This window comes from Melanotaenia boesemani, chromosome 4 (genome assembly GCF_017639745.1).
Source record: "Melanotaenia boesemani isolate fMelBoe1 chromosome 4, fMelBoe1.pri, whole genome shotgun sequence".
Classification (NCBI taxonomy): Eukaryota; Metazoa; Chordata; class Actinopteri; order Atheriniformes; family Melanotaeniidae; genus Melanotaenia; species Melanotaenia boesemani.
Window position 1 is genome coordinate 22,675,703 of NC_055685.1, and position 19,381 is coordinate 22,695,083.

General features: G+C 37.7%; 1 protein-coding gene across 2 annotated transcripts in view; it reads right to left on the reverse strand.

Moving 5' to 3' along the window:
• The window catches only part of elfn1b (extracellular leucine-rich repeat and fibronectin type III domain containing 1b), a 129,116-nt gene that overhangs the window by 70,496 nt on the left and 39,239 nt on the right, over nt 1-19,381 (reverse strand). For both annotated transcript variants that reach the window (XR_006010115.1, XM_041984092.1), the window contains exon 2: nt 13,935-14,027. The gene's annotated coding sequence lies outside the window, so the exon portion shown is untranslated. The remainder of the gene's footprint in view (nt 1-13,934; nt 14,028-19,381) is intronic.

The window sequence follows — 19,381 nt, forward strand, 5'->3', positions numbered from 1 at the left end:
TACTTGGGGAAGGGAACATCTCAAGCAGGGGTCTATACTAAAGCTAACTTATATAATGCATTGGACAGTTCTTTAAACAGTTTTAGTTTCAGCAATGTCCTCAGATGTTTTCTTTTCTTGATGCCAATAATTTGACTTCTCTTCTAAAACAGATCAACATATTTCCCATAATGACAGCATGTGTGTTCTGACAAATGAGAAGCTGCTCACTGGATCAGTTGGGGTTAAATGACTTGTTGCTGAAACATAATCATACATCATCCATGCTGTAATTAGCCAATGAAGCTTTTACCCATTTGCTTAGTTTATTTTGGACAGGTGGAGTATAACATAAATTATTGCTTTGCTGTTCTATGACTTTTGTTTTTAGCTAAAATTAAATAGCACTTATAAAGCTCTCAAAGGTTTTTCTTTATTTAGTTACAACATTCAATCCTTAAGCTCTTCCAGCAATCATTTATTCACATGCATTAAGTTCCATGACTAGAATTAGCTTAAAAGCACAACTAAAAAAAAAAGTAAACCCTCTGAAGTCTCCCTGGGTGGTCATTTTTTTGTTGTTGTTACTGTGTTTAGAACAGGACAACGGAGTCAAGTGTCACTGCTTTCAGTTTTATCTAATGATTGTTTCTTTGGTGTAAAATTAAATTGACATTTATCACATACTATAACTATTATGTACTGTCTCAGTTACCGCTTGAACCCAGTACAGTGCAGGCAGTATTTGTCCATACAGCATTTTATTCTAAACTTATGTTTTTTCTACTGTGAATAAAAACCAAATTTTAGAGGCTCAGTTACACCCGAGTCAAAGGATATAATTCTGTGGGTGTACATTCAGTGCAGTTTTAGCAATAGTGAGATTTACATATAGCGATCTTTAAAGGCTTTAAAAATCAAGCACAGTATAGTGTGTGACTCAGCTATCAGTGATCACAGGGACAAGAAGAAAAAGTAGAGAAAGAGAAATCAGAGAAAGGACTGGTATTGGAGTGAATCTGAAACTGACCTGTCAAAGAAACACAGAATTTTTGCCAATAGTAGCTGTTTGTGTCAAGTTAATAAATCCTTTAAAGCTGATATAGATAAAATTTTATTCTTCAGTGTGTTTTTTTTCTTTCTAATATTTGGCTTCTGCTCTTTATAAGGGTGTTGAAATGGGACAATCAGAGGAAAAACCAGCTGAACCCCAGTTCCTGCAGTGTGTCAGTGTAGTTCATATTGTACATGAAAGCATTAGTGCTCATTCACTTGCTGGATGTCATGGAAACCACTAAAGACAGGACAACATCCATTTTTACTCTGCATCACTTCTCTGCTTACCTTAAGTACTTCAAACATGTTTTTTTAAAGACCCGTGAGCTTCTCTGGGGAGAGATGATAAAAAGTACAGCTGATGGAACAAGACGGTGAGTTTGAGGAGATCAGGATGAAATATGGCTGTGTTCACCACAAGCCTTATTTCTATGATTAGCAGTATAAATATGGCTTTGATTTAAACCCCAGGCTAAAGTATCACAGTATGTGGATTTCGGAGCAGCCCACGTGCCGTATCAGTGACTCTGAACACAGTTCATTTTTCTTCTTAATGTACAAGCTGTGCTGTCTCATAACTGTGAGCATACACAACTTTTGCAGCTCACAGTATTCAGAGGCTCAAGTTTGCAAACATCTGTCATCTGAAAATGTAAAGTGGCTTGATGTGGTTTACAGTGATGGACAAACAGAGGCAACCAGAGAGTGTTTATATAAGAATTTGAGCATTGGATGATTCAAGATGCTAAACTGGGCTGACTTCATTAATATTCTAAGAATAGGACGGCTGGTGTGGGGGGGCTGGTCAAGTTGTGTGACTATTTATACATCTAAATATTTTTAAAAGGAAAAAAAAGTAATCAGCACTTCTGTTATAATCATGCCTTCAGCATTGCTTTTTTGTCTAGAGTCTAGAGTCAAACACATAACGCTGAAAGTGAAGCTGTGTTACAGCAAATGCTTGTACTGTACCACAATGAAAATTATGCTTATTCGCATTAATAATTTAAACCAACTACAAGATCTGAGCTAGTTCGCAATCAATATTGAGGTCTTTTACTTTCTGATAAAAAAAAATCAAAATTATAAGTGTGTTAGTTTGTGACCAATAACTTTGTTGAACATTTTCATGACTTTAATTTGAATTAGGAACGTAAAATTGTTTGCAATTTATAAGCTTTTACGTGTCATATATGGAGCAAAAACACATCTGGATTCTAGCTGATCTTCAGTTTATGTAAGGAAAACATGTCTACAAATCCCTTTCTTTAACTGCATAGCTGTTTTCACTTTGATTAGCTTCTTATTTACAAGAAATCTGTTTGTGCGCACAGATTTTAACTTATATGTAAGATAGCTTTCTGTACAATATCACAGAGGGGCGTGGTGCACAACTAAAGGGCTGAAAGCAATGTTCATTTTGGTTTGTTTAGCAGAGCAAAGGTCCTTAACAGAGATGACAGGCAGTTAACTCTACCCACGGGCAAAAAAGTGGATGAAAATTGTTTAATATTCCTGGGGGACCACAGCCCTTTGCCAAGAGCTGAAGAAGATTGTAGATTCAGGCCAGTAAAAGGGCAGACTTTCTCTCATGATTCCCAATAGCAGCAAAGTCTCTGATCATCAACTTGCATTTTTAAATAAAAAAACTTTAATCTCATGTCATAAGACTTTATCTCTTGTAGCTACATAGAAAGTTACTTATCATGGATATCTTGCAGGTTTTCTTTTGTAAATACCATGAGCTAAATGATACATTTCTGGTCATACAATCACTAGTGATTTATCTCTTCTCTCTTTTTTGTAATTTTTAACCTTAAAAAAAACATAGTGTTATGATACAGCCTTCTCAGCATATTTTTATAACAGATTTCTTAATATAATTTGAGGAGTCCACACTAATGACGACCTGCCCCACATAGCTGCCACTCAAATCTTTTACATTTACAGCAGTTTTAAGTTCATTTTAATGTGGCAGTAATATTAAATAATATTGTCATGAATAGATTGACTGGTTAAACCCAATTAAATTAAAATTGCCACCAAGTTGCTGAAAACTGCTAAACAAGGCAACAAACACACTCCCAAAATCAAAAACCGGGCAATAGGATTTAGAAATAGTCAGCTTGCATTTTCCAAAAGTCTATATCAACACTTTAAATTATGAGATTAAATTAATTTCATTGATTTGAATTTCAAACAGGAAAATTTACAGGGATAATATAGTGTTTTCAGTATATAATAGTTCTGCCTCATGAATGTGCATGCATCGATTAATGTGTTTAAGCAAGAAACATGTACTGATGTATATTGATAACTTTTAATGGCCCATCAAATATAAAATAAATTCAGTTTTGTTAAACATGAAATCAAAAATTGACTTAATGGTTATCATTGTATCCATGATATCAAAGTGCTTTGCTGCACACACGTGCTGCCAGGCGTGTGTGTAGGAGGGCTGAACGTGAATGGAAAAAGGACAGGTTGCAGGTGTCTTTTCAGATGCTAAGAGATAGCTGGCAATCTTACCAATGTTCAGTGAAATCTGCCAAAACTAAGTATTTTTCTGATGTCATTGTCTCTAACAGACATAACCCCCATGTACTTTTTAAGGTTATTGACTCGGTTCTTTGTGCACCACAAACAACCTGCCTGGAGAACTCAACCAAAATGTGTGAGGATTTTAAAAACAAAGTGGGAGCAGTAGGGCCCTGATCACCCCGCCCTCTTGTGATCCCTCTGTTGCAACTTCAGGCTCTGCTCTTTCACCAGTTTGAGCCTGTTATCCTGCAGTTTCTGGCTGATCTAGTAAGACATATGAAGCCTGCTGGGTCTCCAAAGGATACTATTCCACCAGGGGAGTTTTCTGGACCTGGGAACATTGGGGGCTGAGCCCACACCCTCATAGAGGAATCTCGGTGAACCAATGCAGTACAAACGGCTTTCATTTAAGCTTTCTTGAGCATTGTGTCACCTTGTTTAAACTTAAACGTGACAATGTAAACAAGATCTCTAAAATCAGTATTAAACTTTTACTTTTCCAGACATCTGCTGTTTATCTCCACAACTTGCTCTTTAGTGCACATCTTCTGCAACAAAATAATGAACATGAACTGTTTTCAATCAATTGCAATTTTGAGAATAAAGATCATGCTGTAGTATTTACTGTACCTCTCTATCATCTCATCTGTCTCTTCCTTCTTTCCCTACAGGCTTCATAACTTGTTTTCCTTCCATCATTTCCCTTCTTTCCTTCTTTCACTTGCTGTTTTCCATCTTTACCACTACTACTTTCTCAGTAGCATAACCTAGTTTAAACTAGTGGTATACTCTGATTTTTCCTTCCTAGTCTCGAACACCCCTGTTCCGAATTAACACACACATTATATAAGTAATGTAAAACACTCTTTAACAGCTGGACTTTAACTATTGACCAGCCGGTGACCTGGAGGTAAACAAAAACATCAGTAAATAACATAATGAGCTGTCCTTTTTGTATCTATATTTGAAATATAGCAGCATCTAGAAACCAAACATCCAACACTAATGGGAAAGCCGTTTTCATCTACTACAACACAAACGCATGCACTCGGGTACCTGTTTCGTGTGTTGGCCCAGAGTCTTGCTGCACATTGGCAGCAACCACAACTGAAGAGTTGTCTCTCTTCTTTAAATAAAAAAACGTCTGACCTCCATCTTTGACCACTGATGATGACCGCTCAAAATAACACCAGAGTTCAGATTAGGGATAAAACAACAGGCTGTCAGCTAGTAAAACACGGAGGATTCCCTGTTTCCATAAAATTCCTCTGTAATTGGTCATATTGCTGTACCTGTGTTGCAGTCACAGAAGCCAGGAAATTACAAAACTAGCATCTTCTTTAATGTCAGAAGGCAGCTCAGAGAATGTAAACTTATTCCTTCTGGGGTGACAAAGCATTCGGGGCTTGATGTGAAATGTTTGGGGCTAGAGCCGGGAATACCCAGGCCAGGCGACGCCCCTGTATTCCACCCCGTCTTTTTAAAGAGGTCTTCCCCACCTTAGCTCCTTATGCGCTCCATATCATCAATGGCAGCTTAACCTGTGGGAGTTTACCTGAGAGTTTCAAACACGCAGTGGTTACACCACCTATATTAAGAAGCCTTGCCTGGACCCTTCCATCCTTTCAAACTTCAGGCTGATCTCCAAACTTCCTTTTATTTCCAAACTTTTAGAGAAGGTTGTGTATTCCCAGCTGCATTCTTTCCTGGAGAAAAATAATGTTCTTGAAGTGTTTCAGTCTGGATTTAAAACATTGCACAGTACAGATTCGCTTTTGAGGGTTTTTAACTATGTTTTTATGTCCACAGATTCCGATCACTGTGTGGTGTTGGTACTGTTGGACCTCACAGCGGCTTTCGAGACAGTGGACCAGATCAGTTTTAGTGTCCAAATTGGGGTCGCTGAGTCTTCTTCTGCTCCTATTATGTGTGAAGTTCCTCAGGGCTCCATTCTTGGACTTCTTCTCTTTTTTGCTTTACTTGCTTCCTCTCAGTACAATTTTTAGAAAGCTGGGCATCCCCTTTCACTTTTATGCAGATGACAATCAGATTTATTTCCCCCTGAAAAAAAGTGCACCTTTAATGAAACCATTACTTGATTGTATAGAGTAAGTTAAGACTTGGATGTCTTTTCATTTTCTTAATTTTAATGACAGAAAGACTCAGGTGTTGCTACAGGCCGATGCATACAAGGGACAAGCTGACTTGGGGTTGTTGACGGATTATTTGAAGCCTACAGCAATAAACTCGGGGTGTGCTTGGATGGTAACCTTAGACTTGACTCACAAGTAAGATCGGTGGTCTAGTTTCTTTTAGCTAAGACAACTATCAAAGGTGAAACGACTTCTTTCTCAGCATCATCTTTAGATTTTAATCCATGCTTTTATTTTTAATCGCTTGGACTACTGTAACGCACTCTATGCTGGGCTTGGTCAGGCCTACCTTGATCGGCTGTAATTGATCCAGAATGCAACGGCTCGACTTTTAACTGGTACTAAAAAACAAAAGCATATTTTTCCGGTCTTGGCCTCCCTTCACTGCCCGTTTGTTTTAGAGTTGATTTTAAAATCCTTTTATTTGATTGGAAGTGCCTTCATAGTCTTGCCCCACAATATCCGTCACGCTCTCTCAGATCGGCAGACAGGTCACTCTTAAATGTCCCCCCAACCAAGAGGAAACTTAGAGGTGACCGTGCCTTTTCTGCAGTTGAGCCAAAGCTTTGGAAGCAGCTGCCTCCATACATTAAGGAAGCCTCTTCATTATCTGTTTTAAAATCACTGCTTAAAACCCATTTTTTCTCTTTGGCTTTTAACACTGCTTGAGATGTTGGTTTTGACTGAATATTTTGACTGTTTATTTTGACTAATGGCTATACATATTTACTTTTTGCTGTTTTATTGTATGTTTTTTTTTTTTTTTTTTTTTTTTTTTGGTGTGAAGCACTTTGATCAACCGTGATGTTTTAAAAGTGCTATATAAATAAAGTGGAGTTGGAGCTGTTTGAAATTTTTACCAGGACCAATTTTACTGAAAATGACTCTTCTCCTGACTCAAAAGATCACATTTCCCTACTGAAAAAGCATATTTTTAATTCAGTCAAGTGGAATTGATGAAACCTTTGATAAATAGGTGGAGAACCTTGACAACATGCTTACTTCACTGTTGGAAAATAAAGGCAAAGTTTTCCATTCCATGAGACTATGCTCATTAAGAGGTAAAGGAACTTGTATAAGGAAAACAATAAACATACATAACTGGTACTTAGCATCTCTGTTGTGTGGATGTACAAAGGTAAGAGAAGAAAAAAAAACTTGCTCAGTGCTCACCAATACCTTGCAAGCAAATTGAGGGCTTTAGTGTATAAGCTTGCTGCTTTAAAAGTGATTATGAAAAGAAGAAAAGCACAAAGGGATGTTTGCTCACAAAGCCTGAAGCATAGATTTGTTTCCTTCTGAGCAATAGATGGTTTCATGTATACCAAAAGCACATTATAAGGTTTGCGATGTATTGTCCATTCTCACTTGAGTTTCTATTTCTCAAAATATATCATGAAATTTTTATTAGATCTTTGAGAGAAGAACATAACATCAGGATCCCGGGCCAAAACAGGACTCATGGAACAAAAAAGTCTTAACGTTTCTGCATTTCTGAATACAGCCTCTGTATACAGTATAACAGTAAAAGCTGGGAAACACAATGAAAAAAACATGTGATAATTAAGTGAATGACTAAAAGGGTTTGCCATACAGTAAAATATAATGAGAGAAAGCATATGTATATGCAAAACTGCAGTACTGCAGTGTGTTTTCAAATACATGCAAAGGCAAAGTCATCACCACCTGCAGAGGTGAAAAAGTGTGTGTCAGGAGTTTTTAAACACACTCACTCTTTCATATCCATATACATATTCAGTACCACTTCACTCACTTACTCCTGAGCCATCTTCTCCATTTCAAACCATTCAATAATTCATCTTCTGCAGTCAATGTGCTACTAAATGTCTACAAGACAGTGTGTGTGTGTGTGTGTGTGTGTGTGTGTGTGTGTGTGTGTGTGTGTGTGTGTGTGTGTGTGTGTGTGTGTGTGTGTGTGTGTGTGTGTGGATCTGTGTTTGTCTAAATTTGTGTTTGGAAAGGAAATCTGTCTGGTTGTGTAGGCTTAGTCCACAAGGTGTTGTGATGCATCTGGTGCAATAGTTGGAGGGAAGGTGCATGCCTCCTTTCCATTTGCTTGCTACCTCTTGCTTCCAGAACTGCTGCTGGCCCTTATGGTGAACAGAGAAGCAGCTCTTCATCAGTCTTTCCTTGCCAGAACACAGCCTCTCCATCACCAAGACTCCTGCCAGACCTCCTCATGATCACACATGGTAACTGGGGCTCTGCAGTCTCTGGCTAACTTGGCAGGGGATCTGGGAGCAGCAGCGGTCCCCAAAGACACAGTGTACAGGCCCACCTTGGAGGACCTTGCACAGGTATCCACCTCTGCCTTGGTGAGATCAACAACTGGAAAAAGTGTGGTGGCAACAGGGTTTTCTGGGCATGGGAGCAGGTATGAATGTGCTGGAAACTTCTACTCAGAACCCAGAACCAGCTCTAGACTTCAATGGGCCCTAAGCAGAATAAGTTTTGGGGGCCCTACCCCTTTATGCTATGAACAAAGTTTTTATGTAGATGTGACACCCTAAGCCATCGTATATTGTATGTTAACTTATTCAAAACACTCTAGGACACTATTGTGCAACATTATTGCATATGAAGGGCTGTTAATTAGGCTCCATAAAGCTGTAATAACATGCATCTTTATTTAACATACAGGAAAATATATAACAAAATACCATATGCACACAACTTAATTATTGCACAATTAACTTAGTTGACTTAGTTAGATACTGTCTAATCACGTGGCAGTAGCACCAATAACTAAAGCAGATGTGTTTGTGTGGAGCGTGTGACAATGAATTTTTAAAATATAAATTAAATACATTGAGAACTTAATGTAACTTTTAAAGTTAAGTTATGTTTTAAAAATAAGTGTTTTCTCTAAACAACATTTATTTATTAACTGTTAATCCATTAGTCTGACTTTCTCTTTAAATTGACATATATGATATTTATAAGGCTGATACTACTGTATATTAAATAAATGATCATTCATTTGACTTTAAAAATTCATCGTCCTGAATTCCGGACATGGCTCAATCATGACATGATGTCCCACACTGGAGTATCGGATGCAGAGGATATTTTAAAAAGGCGTAAGTGCTGTGAGCAGCGCAGGTATGTGGCATCTGTCTCTAGGCAACCGTGACTGCAACACACGCACGAACAAATTGCGTTCAATATGGACCGTCCCTATTGAACTAATAAAATGTTGGGAGGAGACATTTAATTGTCAAATAAGGAACAATTCCGTATTTTACAGGACGGTTGGCAACCCTACTGCTAGCTTGAGCTACAACTGCTTTGATGGCTAACGGTACCCAACCAATTGCTAAACCTGCTGCTAAATCAAAAAGTGCTGCCACATGTCTAATCATCATCATCACTAGACTAATACCTTATTTTACAGTATAACTGCAAAAGAAATTACCTTGTCCTTGCACAACTGCTTCTCCAGCACCCCCCCCCCCCCCCCCCTTTTTTTTTTCTGCCCCAAATGGATCATTCCTCTTTATAATGAAGCCCATAAACCAATTACTGAAACAACCTTTTTCTGTAGAGGGCCCTTAGCGGTGCGGGGCCCTAAGCGGTCGTTTAGTCTGGTTTGTGGCTCTGTCAGAACCCTGCACACCAGCGGCACAGGGCTTTTCATCATAAATTTGCAGCTGGAATTGAGTGGCAGCTGCTTTTGGCAGACCTCTGTGTGACTAAGCATCCCTATTCAGGACTCACGCTGCTAATCCCAGTTGGGGAGGGGCCTAAAAAGGTTGCCTAAAAATTGCCCACTCAAAACATCCTGGATAAGGAATTGCACCTATCAGGACATTCCATCAGGCAGTCGAAATAAACAAAAGAAAATGATCCCTCTCAAACTGGCTACATGGAATATTCAAACTCTCCTGGACACTGATGCCTTCACGATAGGCCTCAGAGGAGAACTGCACTTATTGCAACCGAACTTAATATGTTGACATTGCTGTTCTTAGTGAAACTAGGTTTTTGGAAGAAGGCTCCCTGAATGAAGTAGGACAGGGATATACCTTCCTTCTTCTGGAAGGGAAACCCAGCAGGAGGACAGTGTCAGCTTGGTGTGGAACTATAAATAAAAATTAAAAAAAAAAACACTCCTATCAAGACTCCCAGAAACACCGATTGGCATAAGTGAAAGGCTCATGTCACCTAGGATCCCTCTGGCCAAGAAACGATATGCCACCCTTCCAAGTACCAACGCTTCCATCGAAGGATGACGTGAAGAACCATTTCTACCATGTATCATACTCAAAACAAACAAAACCTTCTTGCTGGGTGATTTAAATTCCAGAGTAGGGCAGGAAAGCAAGATGTGGTTTGTTTCAGTTTTTTTAAGATCAGCTAATTAACAGATTAGGTAATCTTTTTACAATCTTTAATAAGGTGGTGGGTCTGACCTGCACACTGGCCTTCTTAACACCTTTTGATTTTGAGCCATGCTGCTTTAAAAAATTAAGAATTTGGGTTTGCATTTTCTTGCTGAAATAATAAAGGTTTTTCCTAAAAAAAAAAAAAATGTAATCTGCACAGCAACATTAATACTGCTTTACAAATTTTCAAGTTACCCTTTTGACAACACAAATGCTCGACCATCATGGATCTTGATTTTTGAACTGTAAGCCAATAGTCTGGATAACATAATGTCCATAATATCTAAAGATAATTTAAAATTTTGATCAGTAAGACCACAGGACAATTTTCCACTAATACTCACCCCAAAAAAGGTGCCAATATTTCGTGATGTTTTAAGTTGTAGTTGTGGGTCCAGCAATGAACTGTGTAAACTGTCACCTGCTTTAAAACATGTTCCTCTGCAATGTTACAATATCTGTTACAGAATCATGTCTGTTTTAGGAAGTACTGTACTGTTTTTCTTGTATTGCACTGTATTTATTTATTTGTAGTGTTTTGCTTCCAGTCCTATTTTTTTTATGCAAAGTTACCATGTACTTTCTAAAATATAACAACAACTCTTTAAAATATTGGGTCTACACATTTGTAAAAAAAATTAGTTCTGTCCTAGAAAACAGAGCTAATAAAGACTAAATAAAATAAAATAAAATAAAAAGAGTGAATTTGATATGTAAGTAGTTCAGATTTATAGCACAGAGCATTTCTGTTCATGTACAGCACACCAGAAAAAAAACTAATCTCCTTTAACATTATAACTGCCTTGTAATGTACGGGTCCCAGGTCATAGATATGACCTGCAGGGACAAGGTTGTGGGACCCCTGGGCAGCTCTTTGGGTGTCTGGAATCTGGAGTTAGCAGCAAATACTAAAGGTCATGTAGGCTGCAGAGCAGGAAGTTTAGAGAGCAGGTCAATGTTTTTGGCTCTTTGTCATGTTTCCCAAGCTGCTGGAGAGCATATTCTACAGTGTAGCAGGGGTGTAATGTCTTGCTGGGTGAGGTTGCTGCTAGCTGGGAATAGCATTGTTATTAGGGTGTGTACTTGGACTAATATGTTTAAGCATGTGAGTGGGTTAAGGGTGTTGGAAAGGGATAATTTCTATGAAAGCCAGAATGAAAGGATTCCCAGGTGAACATGTCTTTGTAATAAAAATTATTATTGAAGATCAAACTGAAAAATTACTCATGATAAATAATACTGAAATTGAAAGAAGGTCTGAAATAAAATTCTGTTAAGTAAAAGAACAAAAAAAAAAATATATTTAAATTACATCAATTTAAAAATATCCAAATAAATGGCAGTTCTGCATAAAATCAAAGATGTTTTAAGCAAGTCGTCATTGTACATTTCACAATGTTCTTTCATACTACCGTGCATGACTTACTGTGTTAAGTGTGGGGGAACTCATATAAGACAACAACAAACAAAAACAGCAAAAAGTCTTTCTTTTTCAAATAAGCAATGAGAATAATTATTAAATCCACTCATACAAAACCAACAAACTCACTGTTTGATAAACAGATAAAACTAAAATTTGAAGACCTGGTCAATTTTAAAATTGTTCAAATCATGTAGCTACTGAGTTAAAAATGATCAATTGCGAAACATTATTTTAAAGTTTCTCCAACTGCGGGAGAGTAAATTCAGTATAAGAGGAATATACATGTTCAAAAAGCCAGCTCTGAGAATAAACACTAAAATTCACTGTATCTCTTCAAAAGGGGTCCAATTATGGAAAAGCTGCAGAAAAGACATGAAAACATGAGTTTGCATGTACTCCCTGTGTATGCGTGGGTTCTTTTTAGTTCTTCAGGTTTTCCCCCTACCTTCCAAAGACATGCATGTTAAGTTAATGGGCCAATATAAATTCTCCCTATAGGAGTGAATGTGAGCGTGAGTGGTTGTTTGTCAGTGTTGGCCCTGCGATGGACTGGTGACCTGTGCAGGGTGTACCTTGTCTGAATTGGAATAAGCGGTATTTAAAATGAACTTTATTTTTATTTATCATTTATTATTCGGTTTTTATCATCATTTTGTATTATGGGCTGTTATGTGCTAAGTATTTTGATGAAATGCTGTGATAGTTTCAGTTATTTTGGACAAAAGGGTTAAGACTAGAGAATTATTTAACTTCTATTTAATTCCACACCCTATTTGAACTGTGATAGCTTTGATTTTGTGAATTAAGTGTTCACTGTTTTTCACTCTTTAAAAAAATAGCTGGAGATAAAATAAAAATAAACAAACAAACTAAAGTTTCAATCAGTTCAACCTGAAAGTGGTTTTAATGTTGTGTATTAATGCTATAACATCTTGATTGCACAAATATGTTATCCATGTTCCTCCCTCCCACTGCACAGGAAAGCATTTTCTGCAGTAGTGATAATTCACAATCATTATGGTTTCCCATAATAATCATACAAGCTGTAGCTGCCAAGCAGAAGCCTCAATAACCCTCTAAAAGCCCGCAGTACTCGAGTGGTTTAATGAACCAGGTAGACCTCTATGATTCCGTCTGAGAACACACACTGACAACAAGCTGCTGAAAATATGTCATCACATGTAAAACCCAGACAGAACGTGCAAATGCACAAAAAGAGCATTTGTACAGATGTGTATCTTTTCACTTTCACAATGTCAAAATCAACATTTGAATCATTCACACACAGAGACACACACATTCACAAGGACACCAGTGTTTATTATTCTCATATTCAACATCCTGTTACTGCAGCTGTCACTTCAGAAATGTACACACAGGTTAGCAACTGTCATTTGAAAACACCTCCACCTTGTGTGCTATGATCATCTTTCTTCCTCACACACACACATACACACACACACACACACATATTTTCACTCTGCTTTGTGACTGATAGACCGTGTTTGTGTCATTTTGAGAGGCTGAGACATTCAGGTGAAAAAGTATGTTCTCGCCTTCTCAGTTTCTTACCTCATCCTTCATATCACGCTAGTCATTTTATGTTTCTCAGTCCTTTCCTCTCGGCTCTGTGTGTTTCATTTTGAGTGTGTGAACACTCGCCTGGTGCAGCTCCCAGCATTTCATTGAAATGTTATTTAGCCAACCAATTAGATGTTGAGAACAGCAGGTGAGCCCTGAGCTCTATCCAATCAATGACCTTAATCCTCCTTAATCAACCAATTAAGATTCTATTATCGGCAACAAAATCACACACAAGCATCACACACAGGCATACACAACCATGCTGGAAAGGCTGAAATGGGGCAATATACTATATGTTTGGAATAATAGCCAATTACTCTAAACAGGAATATGGATATGGATACCTCTGAAAATAGAGAAAGCTATTTTGCTGCCATTATTTCCTTTGAATGCCTCTTTTATTATAAGAAATTATAAATAAATGAAAGTATGCTTGAGGGAATGAAATACTGCTGAAATAAATATCTTGTAGAGAACGCGTTTTGAACAAAAAGGTTTGGTGTCCTTAGCAGGCATGTTTAGTTAAGACATACAACATATACCGTACATTTATTATTAGTATTTTCTGCTCCATTCACCACCACCCCAACACACACTTTTTCTCCATCCACAAAAAGTCTCTCCACATGAAAATGTTCAACCCTTTTTAAAGCTCTGTCAAAAGTCCAAACCCTTATAGTGCATATGTTTTCACATAGATTTGGTTTCATTGATAATCTTGATTTGCATGTGGGTTAAAATAAAAAAAGCATAAAAAACATCTGCATACATGTGGACAAATTAAAGCCTTACCTAATAAGCGTCAGTCAGGGCATAGGTGCGAGTATATATGACTGGTGGCAGGTCCAAGGCGTACCTCACCTCTTGCCGAATGTTGGGTAGAACCTACAGGATAAAGCAGGCGTGGTCAATAGTCAGAAAGTTTGTTTTTGGGTTGAAAAAGAAGAATTTTTTAAGCTATATGGGGTGATTCTGATCACTTTAACTAGAGGAAAAAATGAATAAATAAAAAAAAAAAACAAGTTTTTAATAATTTCATTAATTAAATTAACCAAATTTGGTCAACTTTTGATGTTGCCAATTTCTTCTTTCGCCCTGACATAGCCTGCTCATGCAGTTCTGTCAGGTTTAATACCGTTACTTTTTCTTTTGCACCAGAACATGAACACATTTCCAAAGCAAACTCTTTATATTGTCCCCCTCCTCGCTGTATGGTCACTCAGTTTTTAGGACAAATTTTATTTTCACCCTGCCTGGCACTCATAATTCATGCTATTGGTGTCCCTAGAGCACATTCCACTTCTTGCTGTTGGACCATCAAAGGGTTAACCTAGTTTAACATAATGAACATCCCTCCCCACACATACTCTCTCTTTCCCTCATTTCTACGCTTTAATTTATTCTGGCTAGAATAAAAGTAAGGCTTGCCATAAATGTTTTATGTAATTGCACACATGCATTCTCAAGAATCCTGAAGAGTTTTATTTGCAATTTAAATGTTTCCTACTTTTTAAAAACCCCTTCCAAGATCTGAAGAATTCCTGTTGGGAAAAGAGCCTGAAATGAAGGTCACACTGACTGAGGGATCAAGATGGATTATTTAAAACAAACATAAATATGTGCAAGAAGATAAAGTCAATTTTTTTATTTCTTATTCATTTATTTTTTTGCCCAGAGATACTAAAAAGCCCTTTATTGGAAGGGCTGTGTGTTGTCTCTAGTAATCCACTAGAAAACAGTTTCTTTCTCCTCTGCCAGTAGGAATAAGTTTAGGAATTAGATGGGCACATATAATTGTGAGTTTGTATGAACAGTATATGAATGCAAGGCACAAACGACAGACAAGGTTACTCTGATGCTCAGCAGCAGCCACATCGTCTTTGTATACCTCTTATTTCGTTTTTTCACTCGTCCCCTGCTCAGCCACACCACATTTCTGTAGCAAGTGTAATCCCTACATTTATTCAGATTTATTTTAGTTCAGAGTATCTCAAACAAGGCAAGTAATTGTTTGCTCTGAGCAATAAAATGTGAGCGGAGGGGGAAAGGATAAGGAGATAGAAAGAGAGGCAGGGAACTCAGTAGAAAAACTAAAAATGGACAGTAGCATGGACATCTTAGTACAGAGACATGCAAGAAGTGAATAATTGGATGAAAGTGTATTTTAAGTGTGTCACTTATTCTTTAAAAAAAAATGAGTAGGGAATTGGAGGACGAGATGTTTCTATTTTATCTGTGAAAACAGCAGCTAAGGTGGAAAACATTCATTACGCATCCATTACTGACCAATAAGAAGCTTCCGAATTGAAATTTTTCTTGTTAGAAGTGGCTTTTTCTGCAATTTCTGCAATATTTTTCTGCAGGAATTGTCTCTTTTTTTATTTTGCTCAGCAGAACTGCACAATTTCAATTCTAATTATGGATCAGCTGGAACAAAAGCAGCTTGTACTACACAATAAATCCAGCCCATTTTATATATATATATATATATATATATATATATATATATTTATATATAAATTTTTAAAATCCCAAGACACAAACTTTGTAAACTGGTGGTGATTGTGTTTTTTCTTGCAGGGACTGTATATTTTGATAGGATGCATTATTACATGATCTCATTTAAAACAAGGCATGATGTTTTCCTAAGTTATACCTTATAGACACGCCCCCTAAAAACAGCTAATCCGGCATCCATCTTGCTTTCGCCTTAGGATCTTGCTTAGGGTCTTAAGGACAGTGCTTAGCAGTGGCGGCTCCAAGAATGTGCATAATAAATGTGACTGTGCCATCAAACGTGTCAGGGAATGCATTTTAGGTTGCATTTCAGGTTGAAAACTTACATAGTACATCTTGAATACATATAACTATATCATTTATAATATTTTGGGTTTTTTATGCCTAAACCTAAAGAGGTAGTCTGTAATGTGAGCGACTAACGGTGAGCAAAATACATTTTAGAATGCTTGAAATTATTAGTGCTCAGCACAGTACTCAACCTTTTTATTTAGACTGGGTAGGTGACCTCTTTCTGTGGACACCTTTTAAAATTTAACCAATCAACCAGCAGGGGACTTGTTATTATTTGACAATTTGTTTTATGTCCCAGAGTCATGTTGTGTGGTATGTGGTGTTTTTCCCTCCCTGTTAGAGATTGGTGCTGCCATGTTGTGGTGTCTGTGTGTGTGTGTGAGTGTGTTTGTGTTTGTGCTCTTTTCTGGATGTGTTTTTCAGATTTTCCGGTGGGTGATGAGTATAGACACTGATGGCATACACTTAAAATTGTCTGCCTTCGGTGCCAACTTTTGGTTTTATCTCCCTGCAGGCCCCCAAATCAGACCATGCTGAGCCAGACTGTTGCATGTGCAATGCTATGCAGAGGCTGTCAAAAACATGGCTGTTGAGAACATGGAGAGTTACGTTGTAAATTAACAACATAAAACTGGCAACTAAAAATAGTTCTTCAAAACTCATGAGTAGAAAAAAAATGTGGAGTCAAAAAGTCTGTCTGAAGACAGCAAGGTGCAAGCAGGCTGCATTTTTTGAACCAGTAAAGAAAATACAGGCAACAAATGAATGAGTCAGGACCCGGGAGTCCAGGCTGATTTTACTCTCCCAGGGTGATGTTTTTATCCAGTTCTTAGAGCCCTGCCCCCTAATTTTTATGCATCCACTTCATGGGGCTGTGCCCAGGGGATGGTCAACCCAGACTTCTCCCATGGGGCAGTCCCATCAAGGTTTACTTTCACTTTTCTAACTGGACATCAATTCACTTCTCACTAGACATCATCAACAGTATAATCTCACAAGTGGTTGTTTACTACACAATACAAAGTAAATGCATATAAATCAATCATCCAGTGTATATATGCTACTGATTATTGGCTTGTTATTAGATATAGGGCATATAGCCATAACAAACCACACACATTGATGTGAACAGTAAACCAGGAAAGCGATAAAACAGTGGTACAGTAGGGTGAGGGTGATGTAACCACAGGTGCTGGGCTCTCTTATCAGCAAGCTGCCAAAGTTGTCACCAGACCACTCTGCGGCCACCTGGATCCTTGAGCTGGGTTCAAATGTCGGTCATGGAGCCCAAAGCAGCAACACACCACAGTACAGATAGACCAGTAAATCTTACGCATACACAGTAAGATAACAAAAAGAGTGCCATGCTATAAGTAGAGCTTTTCTTTTGTGGTTTTCCAAAATATTACACTATAGTTGTTTGTTGTATATGCAATGTTTTACAAAAGAGAGGTGTTTGGGTGGCAGTGGAGCGAGAGGCACATTAATATTTAAATTGTTTTCTCCTGTTAATATTCAAGGACTTATGTAAGATCCCTGCTTTTTCTTCTTCTTCTTCATAAACTTTAAAATCATATGTGAACTGTTTTGGCCATGCTCGTTCTGATACTGAATCCGGTTTTTTGTTTAATAAAACTGCTTACTTCTCAACTCCAGGCTGGACATAACAGCTGTGACTCTGTGTTCCTCTAAGGAGATGTTGTAGTGAGCAATAAGCATACAAACAAAAAAAAAATTAACAAACGAATGAATGAATCAACTTCTTGCGTCATGTTTTACCATTGAACAGGGTTATTCTGAGAACATGCACTATGGCATTGATGAGAACAAAGCTTTTGCAACCAATTTCAGCTAATGCTCAGTTTAGTCGTGACACCTAACAGCAGGGCATGCGGGGGACAGAGTTTATGGAAGCACAATCAGCAATACATGATGTAAAAGTTTAGCTTTGAAAATCACTATTTTGTGTATGCATATTAATGTCTCCCAGATCACTGATTCTGTTTATGAATGTGGTGCGTGTCTCCACAATGGCAACAGAGTCATTTACAGGCTGGGGGAAAAGAATATGAAGCAGCAACTCTTACCAGAATACACACTCTCGCCCAGTAAATCCTCTGAAAAATTAACAGCTACATTCGCACACTGTCTCACACATGATTTTGCAGAAATATTTCTAGGAGCTGGCTGGAATATTTCTGTTCTCACTTGACACCCCTCTAAAACATCTTTTAAAAATTTTAGAACTCAAGTGCATGTGTGAAAACAGTTATATTGGTGCCAGCACATTAGCTTTTATAGCCGTTTATGAACATGAAGGGTTGGTGTTATTGCTGCGATTTTTAGCTGAAATTCTTAATGCCAGCAGTTGGTCATGGATGTCGGATACCATATCTTGGCCAAGCAATTGGCAGTGATTAACTTCTGGCACTGTTTTATCACTGACAGCACACTGTTACTAATCTACAGCATAAAATTTGGATCACTAACTACAATGAAAAGTGGAACACTAACCCAGTCAGTCAGCAGTTACCCCCACTGTTGTGATGTTATAAAATCGGAAACAACTCATCTGGAATTTTTGTTTAGTTGTATTACTGTCTGCCACTGACCCAGTGGTTCTACTAAATCTCTTTAGCAAAAAGGTTTTGCTCTTTTACACAGAATAGTAAAACCTAATTTGTCTGTGACTGTTTTCTGCGTTGTGTCCAAGCTGTCTGACAGAAGCCATTTCATCATGAAGCTCTCCAGCATGCCGCCTGTGTTGCCATGACATTCTTGTTTGTACACATCCTATAGTTCAGTGAATGTTTTAAGCCGCATTATGTAAGACCCAAGTTTTTTTTTTTCCTTTTGCTCCCTTTGTATTGTGTGTATGCATGCATGCAAATTACTGAGAAATTAGAGAGACTTTGCCTTTAAACAGGGAAGCACATGATGAGAGAGGGGAATGCGTCTATACGTCTGCCATTGACTTGCACTCAAACATAAATTAGTCCACCCAACCAGCTCTACACTTTCTGCGTTGCATGTATGCAATAGGCAAACAGATTTAAAGCTTTACTTTTTTATTCTTCCCTCGTTGATTTCCTAACATTCCCATTTTCCCATAATGTCTAGTCTTTATGTCAACATGTCAACTTCTCTCTTTTACAATTAGCCTCCCTCGCAAATGAGCAAACTTTAGATATTGACTTGTAGTCTTTTTATTCTGTCTATCAATACTGGTTATATTTAATTACATATTTCAATGTTACAACAATAAGCCAATTTTAGAAAGAGATGGTTCTAGTTATTGGTTGTCAGTAGACTCAGAAACAATCCCTTTAATATTAGTACCATAAAAGATTTTTCTTTGGTGAAATAAATAGCTGTAAACCAATAAATCTTCCGATCTTTACAAAAAAATAGTCTGAATATAAGGTTTG